This window comes from Mastigoproctus giganteus, chromosome 7, assembly GCF_048544385.1.
Source record: "Mastigoproctus giganteus isolate SK-2022 chromosome 7, ASM4854438v1, whole genome shotgun sequence".
NCBI classification, from domain to species: domain Eukaryota; kingdom Metazoa; phylum Arthropoda; class Arachnida; order Uropygi; family Thelyphonidae; genus Mastigoproctus; species Mastigoproctus giganteus.
The window spans coordinates 36865050-36881983 of NC_143581.1; the positions used below are offsets into that span (position 1 = coordinate 36865050).

At 36.3% G+C, this 16934-nt stretch overlaps 1 protein-coding gene across 1 annotated transcript in view; it reads left to right on the forward strand.

Annotated features, from left to right (window-relative positions):
* Nucleotides 1-229: 229 nt before the first annotated feature.
* vih (ubiquitin conjugating enzyme vih) overlaps nucleotides 230-16934 on the forward strand; it is a 50185-nt gene continuing 33480 nt past the window's right edge. Inside the window, exon 1 of the mRNA XM_090376838.1 lies at nucleotides 230-325. The gene's annotated coding sequence lies outside the window, so the exon portion shown is untranslated. The remainder of the gene's footprint in view (nucleotides 326-16934) is intronic.

Consider the following 16934-nt stretch of genomic DNA (forward strand, 5'->3'; position numbering starts at 1 on the left):
ACAATAAAAGAGCTGACTTTTTTTTGGCAGTCACCTTATTTTGGCCATACTGTCTCTAGCCACAGCTAAAGATAATTTCCACCTTGTGCATCTAGTATACCTTCTGACCATAAGAAGCAGTTTAGGCAGCAATTCCAGGGGTAAAAAAAGTGCATCTTATGGTCTGATGGTAATTATTTTTTTGCTACTGAGAATTGTAGGTTTCATTTTTTGTATCTCTTTTCCCACTAGGTGCCACAAATTCATGATGGAATTTTGGTGAGGGTGATTTCCAGACCATGGAGGAATTTGCATTCTAAGATCGTGGAAACATCATTTGTGAAAAGTAAATACCTTTTACTGCTTGGTACAAATAAGGCACACACTTTTATTCCAATTACAGTAGGCTAGCCTAAAAACCCTTATTTTCAGAAATGTGGCAAGGATCCTAATCTGGGTGAAAGTTCAATTGCGTATAGTTTTATGTGATTGATTTTGATTGACACCGTTCTGCAAACCTGTCCTTCCAAGCTGTATTGATTAGTATTTGTTTCCTAGTTCTTGTAGTGCAGTCAGGATTTTATATACTCCAAAGCCTTATTAACATGGAAGGCACTGCATCTAGGTGCCAGCTCTCAGGGATGGGATTTTACTTTTTTGCATGCAGTCATTTTTAACTTTTGCCATATTCCTGATTTACTGTTCCATTAATATGATATACAGGTAAACACCCCCCCCCCCCCGTCGAGCGTGGCCCAAGGTTTGCAGCAGTACCACGGAGCATCTGACTCAGCCATGCTACCTTATTATATATTGTGTGGTTGCTTTAGCATGATTGAATTTATAGTGCCATTGATTTCATTCTAAGCGACTTTGTTATCAGAGACGGCTGTTTTGTGGCACCTTGAAGTTCTGCAGTCACTCAAAATTTATCCTCTACATTGTATCTACTTTTTTATTACAATATATATTTTTTGTTATGTGTCTTTCAACTCAGCAGTTCTCAGAAACAGCATGAAATAATACCTGAATGACCCCTTAGTCTGCTTTAGTTTTTGCTAGTGACTTCATTGTGCGTGTTTTGTCATTGAGTGAATTTATATTTTATTTCAATAGAACCCTAACGTAATGGCTTCAAAGCGTGCCTTTACATCTGAAAGTGATTCTGGGAAGAAGTAAAACAGAAATTCTGTCATTGCATGAGAAAATTATTATTTTGGGATAAATAGAGCAAGGAAGAACATGTGCATCTTTAGCCAAAGAATGTGAGTGCAACGAATCATCAGTATGAACAATTAAAATGTGTGAGGACAAAATTAAAGAAAGACTTAGGTTGGCAACGAACTGCAAGTGCAAAATCCACTTTTGTTAGTCTACGTGATATGCTTATTATAAAAATGGAACGGTTATTGAATATTTGGATTGAAGACCAAAGGAATAGAAATGTGCCACTCAGTTCTAATACGATCAAGGCCAAATGTATTTATCATCACAAAGTTTTGCACTTCTAGTGCAAATGGTGAATCAAGTTTCAGTACATCCAAGGGATGGTTCAATAGATTTAAAAAAAGAGCAAATCTACACAATATTAAAGTTGTTGGTAAAATTGCTTCTGCTGATGTGGATGCAGTGGAAAATTTTTTTTTTACCTGAATTGAAAAATGTAATAGAAGAGGGAGGATATATGGCAGATCAGATTTTTAACTGCGATGAAACTGGACTCTATTGGAAAAAATGCACGACAGGACATATTTATCCAAAGGAGTTCCACCTGGATTCAAAGTGTCAAAGGACAGAATCACTTTCCTATTTTGTTGTAATGCTTCTGGTAATTATAAATGCAAGCCTTTATTAGTGTATTGTTCAGAAAACCAAGGGCTTTGAAAGGCAAAAATAAATGCTCCCTTGGCAATGGAATAGAAAAACATAGCTGACTGGCTTGCTGTTTAGTAACTGGTTTAGAGCATTGTTTCGTACCTGAAGTTGAAGGATATATGAAAAATAAGAATTTATCATTCAAGGTGCTCCTTATCTTAGACAAGTCACCCAGTATCACTTCTCGATTGCAGTCCAAATGCAAAACTTGTTTCTTTCTCTGAACACATCAATTTTATAGCCTCTGGACCAAGGGATCATTTTGACTTTTAAGTGTTATTATCTAAGGATAAGCTTGGCAAATCTTGTTGATAAAATTGAAACATATATAGATAAAAACATGCGTCAGTGTTGGGCTGAGTTAACAATATTAACAGTCATGGACTGAAATGAAGAAGTCAATTTTGAAGAACTGTTGGAAGAAGCTACTCCCTGACTCACAATACCTTAATATAATTCAGACAGAAGTTGAGAAAATTATTAAACTTTCAAACATTATTGGAGGTTAGGGATTTAGTGATATAGGCCAGGAAGAAATTTTAGAACATATATTCATTCCCATCAGGAGGAATTAAAAAACGAGGAGTTAGAAGAACTACTGGACTCCAATAAAGATGTTTGTGAAGAGAAGAAAATGAAGAGCAGAAGAAACCTGAACTAACAAACAAGGGTATATCAGAGATTCTGAAAGCAGCTGAGTTCCTAAAGGAGATTATGCAGGAAGATCCTGATTTTCTTAGGAGTATGAGAATTAAGAGAGGCACTGACGATATTACAGTTTCTTATGTTGACACGAGAAAGATCATGACAAAACAGCGACAAACAAAAATTACGGATTTTGTAAATAGGTCAACTTCAAAATATGTTCACCTTCTGCTAGCAGTTTCATCAATTAAATGTTTCTTCATATGTGTTGGTAAGTCATGGTCAGTTAAGTTTATTTTATTGTTTCACTTTTTTCAGCATGCAGTTTTATTTTAAACTTAGGTGGGAATTCATTTCGATTCCATAATGGAAGCGTTATACCCGATTAAGTTTCTGTTTTTTCCAAAATTTAGTTTTGGTTTTTTTTTTTTTTTTTTTTTTGGGTTTAGTTTTCTTTTTACATAGAGGCTCTTTACATTTACGTTAGGGACAAGAACTCGCTGTTGTTCAGTTGGATCAATGGAATGAGAGATGAGAAATTGTGGAGGACGTCAGTCTTGCTGTTTATTTTTGAAACTCCCATTCCAGCAAAAATTTGCACAGAAAAATGTTACTTCCATATATTTTGATTTTTTTTAGTTCAAATACAGGTAGTTCTCGACTTTACGAGTTAATTCGTTCCTAGCGCACGCTGGTAAAGTGAAAACTTGTAAAGCAAGAATTTATTTTGCATAGATATAAGGTTAAAAATAGTGGTCACGTTCTCAACAATGAAATTAGTTAGCTAATTAGTTTTTGTTTAAACAATGATTGATTTATCCAAAGAAATGAAAACGTAGTCTGTAAAATCAAGCAAATTATAATAATAGAGAAATTATTTACGACTTACAAATGTTTAAGAATGTTTATTTTTCATCATCATTGACTAAATGCACACTCGTTGATCACTCATTATTGGCTCGGCACTCGCTGGTTTGTTACACAAGGAATCCTCTTCTTCAGAAATGTTTCAAGAGGCATTTGTTTCCAAGATAATCTCTTTTAATTATAAATTTCAAGATTGCATGAATAAGCATTTTTTAGTGGCACATGCAAATTGCAACTAACATGATTTGTGTGGAGTAACAAGTTTACGAAGCTTTAAAAAAAAAGGAATGAAAAGAAGATTTTAAAATTGTTTTTTATATGATTGAAGATTTCCGTAAAGGAGAAACACATTTCACCATAACGTAAAAAATCTCAATTCCAGCTATCGGCATTTTTTGCAAATGCAAGAAGATCGAGTTTACTACCTGTTTATAATTTCTTGCAGTAACAGAAAAGCCCAATAAACCTGAAGTGCAAATTGTTTTTATTGTTTTATGGTCGTGACCTGCAGAAATGTGCTTTAGAAAAATATAACAAAGGCGTTTAAAATTGATTCTTAAAACGAAACATGTGATAATGATGAAAGTGTAGTGCATTTTAATGATTTGAATTGGAAACTAATACAATTTACAAACCAAGCTCACAACCTTTTATATGGCCTTAAGATCACACTCATGGACTTAAAAATGACATTTTAGAGAGATAAATAGCTTAGTTATACAGTGAAAATTAACTTCCGAGATCTTGAAACGAATTAGCAAAAAACAATGTGTTATTGGGTTCACATTATGATATATTAACGATACGATGGTGTCTCTGTAACGGATTAATATCGTAAAGCTGGGTACATTTGAATAGCTCCGCATGTGGGTTGAGATTCACTATTTATGAATGTTTAACATTCATTTTTTTGCAATTAATTTTCATATTTTTGATTTTGTTGATACTTAATACTTGGGCGGGGGGGGGGAACTCATAAAGCAAGAACTGCCTGTACATTTTAAATTATAAAGTGAAATTGTTAATTTATTTTAAAAATAAATTGTACCATTTGTAACACAGATTATGATTTTAATTTCCTACATAAAGTTTCAGAACCTAACCCCCCCCCCCCCCCCCATTTTTTTCATGCCAACAATGTCCCACCGAATGCAGAATTAGTGTGTGTGGACGTTGGTCATAACATAATCCCTGCACTCAGCGGGGGTTACCTGTACTTGAGCATTGAAAACTTCACTTGTAAGTTTAAAGTGGCTTTTTCTTGTGGGGGGGGGAGAATTAATTTATCCAAAGGTCAATCATGGTGCATCTCATTTTATTGCATTTAATTATGTCTCCTTTTTAGATCTCTTTACAGTATTCCTGCATTAGACTATTGGAAACTGCTGAAGTACAGTGGATCCCCACTTTGTGAATAGTTCATATATGTAGTAAGCGCCAGTCATTGTGATCATGTTTGCAAATTGAATTTATTAACTCCTATATTCATCTATATAATTGAATATTATGTCTATATTCTAAAATTCTATTAAACAGCGATTCCAATAGCAAAAATAGGAGGAATATTATCCGCAGGGTATAAAAGTAATGATATAAAGCACAAATTTACACTTTATTACCCTACCAATTAACAAAATTAAATAAGTGAAAATAGGAAGAATATTTTCCACAGGTTGGCAAAATAAATTTATGCTTACGTACATAGCTTAATTAATAGTGTAATACATATATATCAATTAATTGATATTACTGTTCACTGACTTTTTTTGGGGGGGTTGTAAAATGTAAAACAATAAAAAAGATAAGCAATCAATAACAAAGACCACGGTACACACAAATTGCAACTACATGATACGTGCTAGTGAGATACGGAGTAACAAGTTTATGAAGCTTAAAAAGTAGGAATGAAGGATAGTTGTGAAATTTTATTTATATTTTTTATATGATTGAAGATTTTGTGGAAGGGGAAACATATTTCACCATAATAACATAAAAACCCACAGAATTCCACTTATCGATATTATTGCAAATGCAATAAGATTGAGTTTACTACCCGTTTATAATAGATTGCACTAACAGAAAAGCCCAATAAACTGGAAACAGCAAATTGTTTTATAGTAGTAACCTCAAGAAATGTGCTTTAGAAAACTATCACAAAGGTGTTAAAAATTGACTCTTATAACTGAACATATGATAAGGATGAAAATGTAGTGCATTATAATTGGTTTTTTGAAATTTGATTCTATAAAGCGGCTGATTCTACTAACCAGTGATCATGTCAACCAGCACCTACTTCACTTTACGATGAGTTTACAAGTATCACTGACCAAACCACGTGGTCCTTCCTCTCTACCAATAGCAGCGTTTGAAAACGTGTTGGTCGAGTTTGTAGAGGCATATGATAGAAGAAAGCAAGCTTATATAGCACCTGCCAAAAAAAAAACCTTTCCATTCACTCCAAATGTTTGTCTAGTTCTGCCTTGAACTTATTTAAGTTGTTGACCTCCACTACAACAGATGGAGGTTTGTTCCAACTGTCAACCACCCACTGGCTAAATGCAAATTTCTTCACATTTATTCTACAATCATCTTTTCTCAATTTGAATTTATGTCCCCTCAGGTGAGTAATCTGAGCAAGAGAAAGAATCCCATCAGCATTGAGCTTTCTCAAACCATTCAAGGACTTTTACACATCAATCAGATCACTTCACAGGCGCCAAGTATACAGATGCTGCAATTTGCATAACTTAAGCCTATCTTCTTAACAGCAACCCTTTATTCCACTCGCTAATCTCATTCCAGTAGCTCAACATTATTTCTTAAAATGAGGCCTCCAGACCTGTATACAGTACACAAGGTGACGTGACTATTACCTTATACAAGGGGATAACACCCCCTTATCCCTGCAAGCAAAATTCCTATATATCATCGACAAGACCCCATGAGCTACTCTTGCAGCCTGTCTGCACTGCTCAGAAAACTTCATATCTGACTGCACAGTTACACTGGGTCCTTTTATTCTCCACTACCTGAGTGTAGCACCACCCAGTTCCTAGGTTTCTCTGGGGTTACTGCTACCCATATGAAGTACTTTACATTTGTCAATGTTAAACTTCAGTTGCCACCTCTCAGTCCATCTGTTCAACTTTTCCTGGTCCTTTTGCAGTAGTGCACCTGTCATTAACAACCCTGCCAACCTTCGTATGGTCTGCAAACTTAGACATTAACCCTGGGGAACCCCACTAATAACATTAGTCCACAAAGAGCAGTGTCCATTGATTATCACCCATTGTCTTCTCCCACTTAACCATCCTTTTATTTATTGTAGCAACTTGCCCTTAATCCTATGCTGCTCCAATCTGTACAGTAGTCTTCCATGTGCAACGGTATCAAAAGCTTTCCTAAAATACAAGTATATGATATCAGAATTATTTTTTGCATCCAGTTCCTTTATGATCACATCATAGTATTCAATGAAATTTCTCTGGAACAGAAGTTAAACTAACAGGTCTGTAATTACTTGTCACGCTTTGATCTCCCTTTGTGAATTGGGGACACATTTGCCCATCTCCAGTCATGGGGACCTCCCTTGAGTTGAAAGAAGCTTTCATAATTATGGCTAAGAGTTTGCTTACTTCCTTTGCTGCCTCCTTTAATATAACTGGATAGATAGATCCCATCCACCCTAGGTGCCTTTCTTATTTTCAACTTCAACAATTTCTTCTCCACTAAGTAAAGGAGTCTACTGTTTTTCTTTGCCAAAGATTTCTTATAATCTGTGTTTACTTGCCTAACATTCTTTATGACTTGATTACAGACATCTTATATCTACCATAGGCATCTGCGTCTCCTGATAATTTGTTCCGTGCAATTTTTTTCTCTGCCACGAGTCTCATTAGTTTATCTGACATCTATTTAGGTCTAAATCCTGGATGGTATTTTTTTTAGTTGGTATGAATAGCCTAGTAGCTTCCGTGATTAATTCCTTGAATGCTTCCAATTTAGAATTTGCTATTAGTAACATCATCAGTTGGTCCCAATGCAGTCACTTTTGCAAAAGCCAAAACCCTTCCCTTTACCCCTGTTTATAGTTACATCTTTTTTGTTTTTGTTCCTTTAGTTGAAGTGATTTTTTTGCATTGTGCGTTAATCAGTATATTAGTTTTAATCAATATGTACAATTTCCATTATAAAAATCACCTCTTAGAGATATAAATACCTTAGTTATTTAGCACGGGTTTCACTATAACACGGTTTTCAATTAAGTTTAGGTCGAAAATTTACTGTACATATTAAAACTCATTCACCGCATCATATACATACATGTACACATATGCTGCGGTGCCAACTCTATTGTCTCACATGCACGTGTGCCAATAGCTTCCCTCGGGCAGTCAGCTGCAACGTAAACAGTGTTCAGTATTCTTAATTCTATCCTGACGAGACAAACGTGATAGCTTTTCAAACATTTAATTTCACAATTTATTTTTTACCCCTTTTTCTGTTTGGCAGCATGTTTTGCGACATTTGGAAAATGATTTCATTGGTTTGGAAATGCAAGCTCAGACAATTGCCAAAGACACTGTGAAGATCTGAAAAGACTTTGGATTAAGCCGACTGGGCTAGCTGGGTAGGTAAAGTGCCTGCCTGGCAACCCAAAGGTCGCGGGTTCGAATCCTGCCTCGGGCTTGGATCAGAGTAGAAAATGCAAAAACCCTGGGAGGTGCAATGTGGCCACAGAAGCCGATGTGCCAACAACTAACAAAAAAAAAAAAAAAAAACATTTGGATTTGAAACTTTTGGACACTGCCAATGTACGACTGTATTGACTTAGATGATGTAATTCTCCTTGAAATTGATGAGCAAATTGCATATGAAGAAGAGGAAAATAAACACAAGTGGCACCAAAAGAATTATCAGCAGAAGAATTGGAGAAAGTTTTTGGGGGGATTGACATGGCCTGTGAGGCAATTATGAAAGGAAATCCGAATGTTGAACGTATCTTGATGCATAGCATCAAGATACGTTCAACACTCAGATTTCATATCTTGATGAAATCTTGATGATAGCATCAAGATATGCAAATTGTACAAGATGGGATTTGATGCTACGAAGACTTGTACACCAAGAAAAAAGAAGAGATGACTTCACCAGATTTCATTACTGAAATAGCTAAAGAAACAAAACTTTTTGCTCATCTCTTATGATGTTACCTTTTCATTAATAAAATTTTTGCAATATTTTTTATTTCAAATCCTTTTAATTGGCTATCAAGCATAAATTCTTTATAGATTTATAGACTTAGATTTGTTTATAGACTATTATAAACATATATATTATATAGACTTATATATGCATTCAATTCAAATTCAAATCTGCTACCCATTATAATTACACCTCAATCAGCACAGTTTCACTTAACACAGAACAGTTTCGGTACCAATTATCAGTGCTATGTGGGGTATTGCTGTATAGCTAAAATTTCAACTTCCATGGTCTTGGAACAAATTCTCCAAAAACAGTGTTGTTGTTGGATTCATATTATAATATTTTCACAATATGATGGTGTCTCTAGAATGGATTAATGTCATGGAGCAGGGGTCCACTGTACTTGGTATTACAGTGTAAGGAGATCTTTCTTTTAATCTGGCTCCCTTTTATAATACACATCTCATCCCCTGACAGGCCCAGTCTTTTATATTGTAAAAAAAAAAAAAATAAATAAATAAATAAAAATTTGTTTTTTGAATTGTGCTTTTAGTGTTCTAATGCTTGACCTTTTACCATTAGACTGTGATGTTTATTATTTTCAGTTTGAAAATTTTGCAAATGTGTTTTTTGCCACTGAAAATACTCATTAGTTTTAATAGAATAAAGTTTATTAATTATTCTTGAACTTTCAGGAAAGATGATAGCAAAACTTTGATTTCTGCCAAATTTAAGTTTAAAGGTACGAATTGCTCAAAGCTATTTCAACACAACAAATTAAACCAATATTTACAAAAAAAATACTTTGAAATAATGTATTTCATTGAAAAAAATTAATAAATTTCTATTAAAGTTACTTTTATATATGACAAATATTATAATCATGAAGGTGCCTCCGTAGCCAGGTGGGAAGGAGCAGCAGTGCGCAGCGCATGCTTCTTGATTAGACCGGGATTAGAGCCCGTCACCACCAAATACGGAGAATGCGGAAAGGTCAGGGAATGCTCATCGCATATCCCGGAGCAATATAGCATTAGTTGCTAATGCTCCTAAAAACCAAAACAACAATAATCATGAAATCATTCATATCCATTTTTCTTAGGTTATTGTGGCATTCACTACTTGAAAGTTCTTCATGGTTGGAATAGAAAAACAATTGTATTACAACACTTTGTGTGCACATGTTTTATTACTGTCATTTTTGTTTTTCTTGTTAGAAGTCATTGTATATTACCACTCGCAAACAGATAGCTTCTAATTTCATTTTGGAAGAAAAAATTGCCATGGACCAGCATCCAGTTCATATCATACATAGCACACAACTTGTTCGATATTGTTTTCCCCTCTACCTATGGCTTCCCTGCCCCTCCTGTCGAAGCATTGGTGTTACTGCCATGATTTACCCTTCAGAATAATGTTCTAACCATTTTTTGGTAATGAAGGATATTATTGTGAAATCTTCCTGGAATGCAAATGTGCTAGGGTTAGTTGATTTATTGTTTCTGGCCACAAAATCTACTGAAATTTCTCTTTATTTTCCACGATAATTCTCACATATATTTTGGACAGTGAAAAATATGTCATTGTGAATACACTGCCAATGAACAGTACTTGACTAGACATACTGGAGTAATGTAAGTGATATTGTCTCTCAGGGCCACTTGGCTTTTGTCAGGTGAAAAATAATATAAATGGATAAAAAAAAAAGAAAAAAGTGGCATATATAAGACTAAAGACATTGTTTTGAAAGGTGTAAAAACAATCAACTACTAGTCCCCAACCAGTGAGTTACCGGTAGGATTAAATATTTTCCCACTGCCCCTGTCTGGGGATGACTTGTTGGGTTGAAAGAGTCTTGGGTACCTACTTAAAAAAAAAAAAAAAAAAAAAAAAAAACCTGTGAAGCTTTCAAAGCCGACTGCCTCCTTTGTTAACAGTGGAGATTTAGAGCCACGGTACATCCTTAAATAATACCACCAAGATCATGGCTCTTGGTATGTGTACTGGAGGAGCATGGGAATTATTCTTAACGTGTGCATGGAGATCAGAAATGGCTCGGGAGCATGCCAGGCTGAACTGTTTATCCCTAACTGTGTTGGTCTCCCTAATTGTATCTGTGGTACTATTACAGATAAACTTGTAGCTGTTGTAGGCTTCAATACTTTTCATTGCTTTGTAACTTTCCCATGCTATCTTTTTCTGCCCTTTTAGACTGGCAAGCCCCATATTCATCCATCTCAGCATCCTCCTTGTGCTATATTTTTCATCCTCCTTGTGCTGTATTTTTTTTAATGACATATATGCATGGCTTCTGTGATTATTGTTTTAAAAGTATTGCATGATTTTAATGTATTTGCTCTCTCACTCGCTCTTAAATCTCTCTGCAGTCTGACCAATTAATTGGTCAGACTGCAGAGAGATTTAAGACCTTACAGTGCCTTAAACTGTCATAGTCCTCTTTTCTGAAATTAAAACCTGTGTCTTTACCTTTAACTACTGCAACATCTTTCTTCCTCTTCCAAGTAACGGCTGCGCAATTGCTACCTGCCACTGGTTCCTGTACTTTAAGCCCTGTGATCTCATCTGATTCGTGAGTGGTGATGAGATCAGGAATATTCTTACCAATTAGTATTTTCTCTAACATGCTGGTGCAAATAATGTTCATCTAGTTTATTTTAAAATTTTATTCCCAATGGTGATTTTCCCTCCCACTTATTCCAATCAATTGGAAGCAGATTGAAGACACCTATAAGACATTCACACTTTCTTGCCCATTCCATCAGTATGTAGAGACTCTTGTCATACCATTTGCAGTCTTCTGGTTTGTAGATTACTTCCACTCTCCATTATGCATTAGCTTCCAACTAACACCACACAGATTCTATGCTGGCAGACAACTTCTGACAAAGAAAAAACTCTATGCTCAGACTGCTTTTGATAAGAAACGTGAACCCATCACCCCTTCTATATTTCCTATATACATTATACGTTACAATAGTGGAACTCATTGTCAGCAATTTCTGGTTGGCACTACATTTCTGTTAGCCCTATTATGTCGGCATTAGTTGTCCTAACCAGAAGTTCAAATTCACCCTTTTCACTCCTGACATTACTGTAGACACAATTAAGACTAAGTAATTTTTATTGTTTACTACCCTGACACACCACTTGAAAATGTTTAGGTTTGTTTCCCCTAGCTTTATCTTCCTGCTCATTTGAAACATTGCTACACACTGAACATCCTGCCAACATCAGCTGTTGCTGCAACAAACAAGAATTCTTGATGTTTTCAAGCATTACTTTGACCCATATCACATAAATGCAGGTCTGTATTGCCATTTTTCCTCCAAACAAGCAGTTTCCCTCAACTCTTACAGTATCTTCAATGATACCGGCAAAAATCTTTGTATCGCCTTTGTTCAAATAAATGCCATCTCTACAAAATACATTTCTTCTACTTGCAATTGCCAGCCATGTTGATAAAAAATTTCTCCCCTATAGTCTTATAGAGGCCCCCAAGTCTTGAGTTAATCCACAAGGCTTTCAGCCTACAATCCCTCCTATTGTGTCTGAGCAGAATTGAGACACACATTCTCATATAACTGACAGCATTTTTTCAGCATGGTCCTATGTTTATCCGACAAATCATCAGGTCATGATTGTTTAATATCGTTAGTCTCCCCATGAATAATAATGCACTATTTACCCTGTTAAAAGCTGCAATCTCTTGGTAACATCATCATTTGTTGCTTCGGTCTAACACACCTTGGTTCTGGCCCACCTATCTTTATTACAAAAAAAAAAAAAAAAAAAAATCACTCATTTCCTTGGCAATAGAATCTCTCAGTAAATCTCCTTCAACCAGAGCAATATTATTGTTAGTAGTAGTGGTATTTCATGCAATAAAGCAAGCTTATAAAACATCAGCAAAAATAAATAAATAAAAACTTTCCATATCCTCCAGTAATTTGTCTAGTTCCTTCGGAATTTATTCAAACTACCTTCTTCCACAACAACAGATGGATTTTGTTCCAACAATCAATCACCTGTTGGCTGAAGTCGAACCTCTGTACATCTATCCTGCAACCATCCTTCCTCGATTTGAATTTGTCCCCTCGTGTAGTCTGAACAAGAAGAGGAATGCCATCAGCAGTGAGCTTGAATAATCCATTCAGAGCCTTAAATACCTCAATCGGATCACCTCACAGGTGTCTACTCTTGAGATGCAGCAATTTAGTGAACTGAAGCATTTCTTGTTATGACCACCCTTTTGTTCCCTTTGCCAATCTCATTGCCCTTCTCTGAACCTGCTCCAGCAGATCTACATCCTTCCCAAAATGAGGTCTACAGATCTGTATGCAGTACTCAAGATGCAGCCTAACCATTGCCTTATGTACACGCTGGTCAATAAAAATGCAAACTTTTATTCAGTATCAGATTGGGCTAGCTTTGTTTTGAATAACAGCAAGTGTGCAGTGTAATATGTTTTGTGTCTTAGTTTAGGTGTAATTGTAACTATTACTCTGGCGAAATATAAATAAATAAATAAATTTTCTGTTTATACTCCGGCACGACAACCAAGTCAGTAGAGTTTACAATAAATCGTCAATACAAATATTTATCGTATTTAGTAGTCACGGGCTTGAACCCCGGTCCACTCAAGGAACGCGTGCGATGCACTCTCGCTCCTGACCACTGGGCTACGTCAGGCCTAAATCTCTTCTTTCAACTTTGCTATGATAAAGTTGAAGGAAAAGGAACTTCATTGGTGCCTCCATAGCCAGGTGGGCAGGAGCAGCAGTGCGTAGCACACGCTTCTTGATTAGACCGGGGTTCGAACCCGTGACCACCAAATGCGGAAAGGTCAGGGACTGACCACTGCATATCCCCGGAGCAATATGGCCTTAGTTGCTAATGCTCCTAAAAAAAAAAAAAAAAAAAACAAATAACAAACAGGAACTTCATTGCTGAATAGCTCTCTTCAGCATATCACATACATTCTCAAAAATCGAGATCAGGAAAATGTGGGGGGGGGCCAAGGAATATGGTGGAAATCCATGTCATGTTTGCTGAACCATTTTTGCATGATTCTGGCATAAGCTGCTGCATTGTCATCCATAAAGTGTCCATCACCTTCAGGATAAATGCAATATTGCAGGGTGGGGTAGATTTGATACAAAATTCAGATACTCCTTTGATGACATTTGACTTTCCACCAGTATCATCTGATCCAGTCCTTTCCAATAAAACATTCTCCATACCGTGATATCACCTTCAGATGCTTGAGTTATCTTAACAAAGCAAGCAGGGTTCATTGATTCGTCAGGTTCTTGTTACACTCTTTGCATACCATCAGTGCAGAACTGTGTTGTGATTCGTCTGACCATGTGACTTACTTCCATTGTCCCACTGTCCAGTTGCAATGCTCTCAGCACCACAGCAAGTGGAATTTTCTGTTTTTCTCTGGCTTCGGAATAGGCAGGCAGCTGCCAATACCCAAGTTATTCAATTTCCTGCGCATGGTATGGGTTGAAATAGAAAAGTTCTGGACTTGGTTGAATTTAGATGTTACTGACCGTCTTATTTTTCCTTAGTACTCCTTAGAGTACAACAGCTTCACTCTTGAAGCGTTGATTTTTCTGCCACATTTACTTGGGCCGTTGAGATATGGAAGAGCTGCTTGCTTTCCCTCGTGTGGTCATTGAAACCGAGATTGATGCTTTTGAGAAACCATTTGTCTTTTGTATTTTGAAAGACATAAATGTGCACCCACAATAAGAACTTTTTCAAAGTCTGATAGGTCACACATTTCTTCCTTTCTGGCTTCCGATTACTGCAGTTAAACAGCCTGTGCAGTCTCTATACTTGGCAAGGCAACATATTTATTCGTATTTCTTCTGTTTGTGACTATTAATACGAAGATTCATATTTTTCCAGTCAGTGTGTGTATATTGGTATAGTCATTTCCTGCTCTCATAGTTCCTGTGTATCATAGACAAAAAAACCCCATGAGCTGACCTGGCAGCTTAGCTGCATTGCTCAGAGAATATCATATCTGCCAGATCTCATTTTGTTCGCCACTGCCTTCAGTGTTTTACAACAGTTGGAACGTTCATCTGGGATTACTGCTATCTGTATGCAGTACCTTGCATTTGTCAATGTTAGACTTCAACTGCTATTTCTCAGCACATCTGCCCAATTTCACTATTTCTTGTTGCAGTAGCTAATCCTGATTACTGTTATTAACCACTCTGTCAACCTTTTTACCATTTGCAAACTTAGGCATTAAGCCTAAGTTTGCAAATGGTAATATACCTACTATATTTTGCAAATATAGTAGGTATTGATATCATTAATAAATATAGAAAATAACAATAATCCCAGTGGCTCATATCTGGTGGATATAGGCTTGGCATATTCAGGGTCCTTAGCCGGATATCATCATTCTTCTCTTTCTTGGTGATTCCCTTCTACTCTCTCTCTCTCTCTCTCTCTCTCTCAGCCGACCGGGCTAGCCAGGTGGGTAAAGTGCCTGCCTAGCAACCCAAAGGTTGCGGGTTCGCATCCCGCCTCGGGCTTGGATCAAAGTACTGCAAAAACCTTGGGAGGTGCATTATGGCCACAGAAGCCGATGCACCAAAAAAAAACTCTCTCTCTCTCAAGGTAACTCAATTTTTTTTGGCTGGTACAGCATAAGCCTCAGGCTTCCTTGCACTATATGGCTAATAATAATAAAACAATGAGCCAAGCACTGAACCTGGACGGGGACTCCACTGATATGTTAGTTAACAAAGAGCAGTGTGGATGAAAGGGTGGTCTTACCAAGACAGATTTTAGTTCTGCAAATTGCATCCGATGACTAGGCACCTGCTAGGTGATCTGATTGAGTTGTTTAAGGCTTTGAATGGACTGGGCAAGTTCAATGGCAATGGGATTTTCTTGCTCAGGCTACACACGAGGAGGCAAAAATTCAACCTGAGGAAGGATGGTTGCAGAATAGATGTACAGAAGTTTGCCTTTAGTTAGTGGGTGGCTGATTGCTGTAACAGGCTTCCATGTTGTGGAAGTTGATAGCTTAAATTCAAGGTGGAACTAGATAAAGTATTAGATAAAATGAATAGGTGAAATGGGAAGTTTTTTTTTTTTTTTTTTTTTTTCCCTGGTGCTGTATAAGCTTGCTTTCTTGCATTATTTGCCACTAGTAATACTTATTAAGTCTTCAGATCTACTTAGTGTCAATGTGTGCAAAAATCACCTTTAATTCCCTTAAAAGATATCTCTTCTATAACATTGTCTACTTTTGTCCATGGCAGACATACTCTAGTCCTGTTTCACCTATCCTTTTTTGCACAATATATTTCCTTTTCCAATAGAGTCACCGACAATAACTACCTCCTGCGGGAGCAGAGGAGGTGGTTATTCAGCCAGCACAGTGGCAGTCACCAAGGTCTTCTGCCTTGGGGATCGCTGCTGTGTTGATTGAACAGCTGTTAGCTCTGGTGTTGAGTTGGGCAGCTTGGGTTGATGGGCCCCATTTTAATTCCTTCAAGGGCATCCATATTGTTCTTATAGATACCCTTCAGAAATACACATACAAAGACAACCATCCTTGGCTGTATAATGTCTCATTCAAGGTAAGGCTGCAAACATCATACAATTATTTTATTAGGCTGTGATTCGTAGGAGAACCACCTTTTCAGTTTTTCCCCAAGCCACAGCACATACTTTGAGCGTGTTGTTAGGCTGTTGTGAAGCTTGATTTCTGTTTAAATTCACTTTAATTTGAGAATACTGCAATAAACTGATAGATACCTAAATGCAATTGTGTATATTCTATCAAGTTTGCATTATGTATTACGCTATCAAGTTTGCATTATGTATTACGCTATCAAGTTACCTTTTTTCGAGTTTTAAATTAGTCTTATTAGAAATGAAATTTCTTAGCTAAAACAAAAATATAAATGCCAACCTATGTGGTTAAAATCTTCATGCTACTTTTTACCACAATTAAAACCCTACAATTCCCCTACTATGCACTACACTTCTAGTTATGTGATATAATCATGCAAAATCGCTGATACAAAGCTCTACTTACAAAATCTCTCGCTAAGTTTAAAGTAAGCTAACAAGTGTGATTGACTGTTAAGCTATTTATTGACAATATTTAATATGTTAAGTCAAAAAGGGCAAAATTTTCGAAAAAAAAAAAAAACACCCATTTCCAAAAGGGCAAAATTCTTTGTCTGCTTAATTTGTAACATTGAACTTATTATTACACTTATGATCATAGCACCAGCTCTTAACATTTTACCAGCATACATTTTAAAATATTTCTGAATACAGTTGACTGTATTCAGACA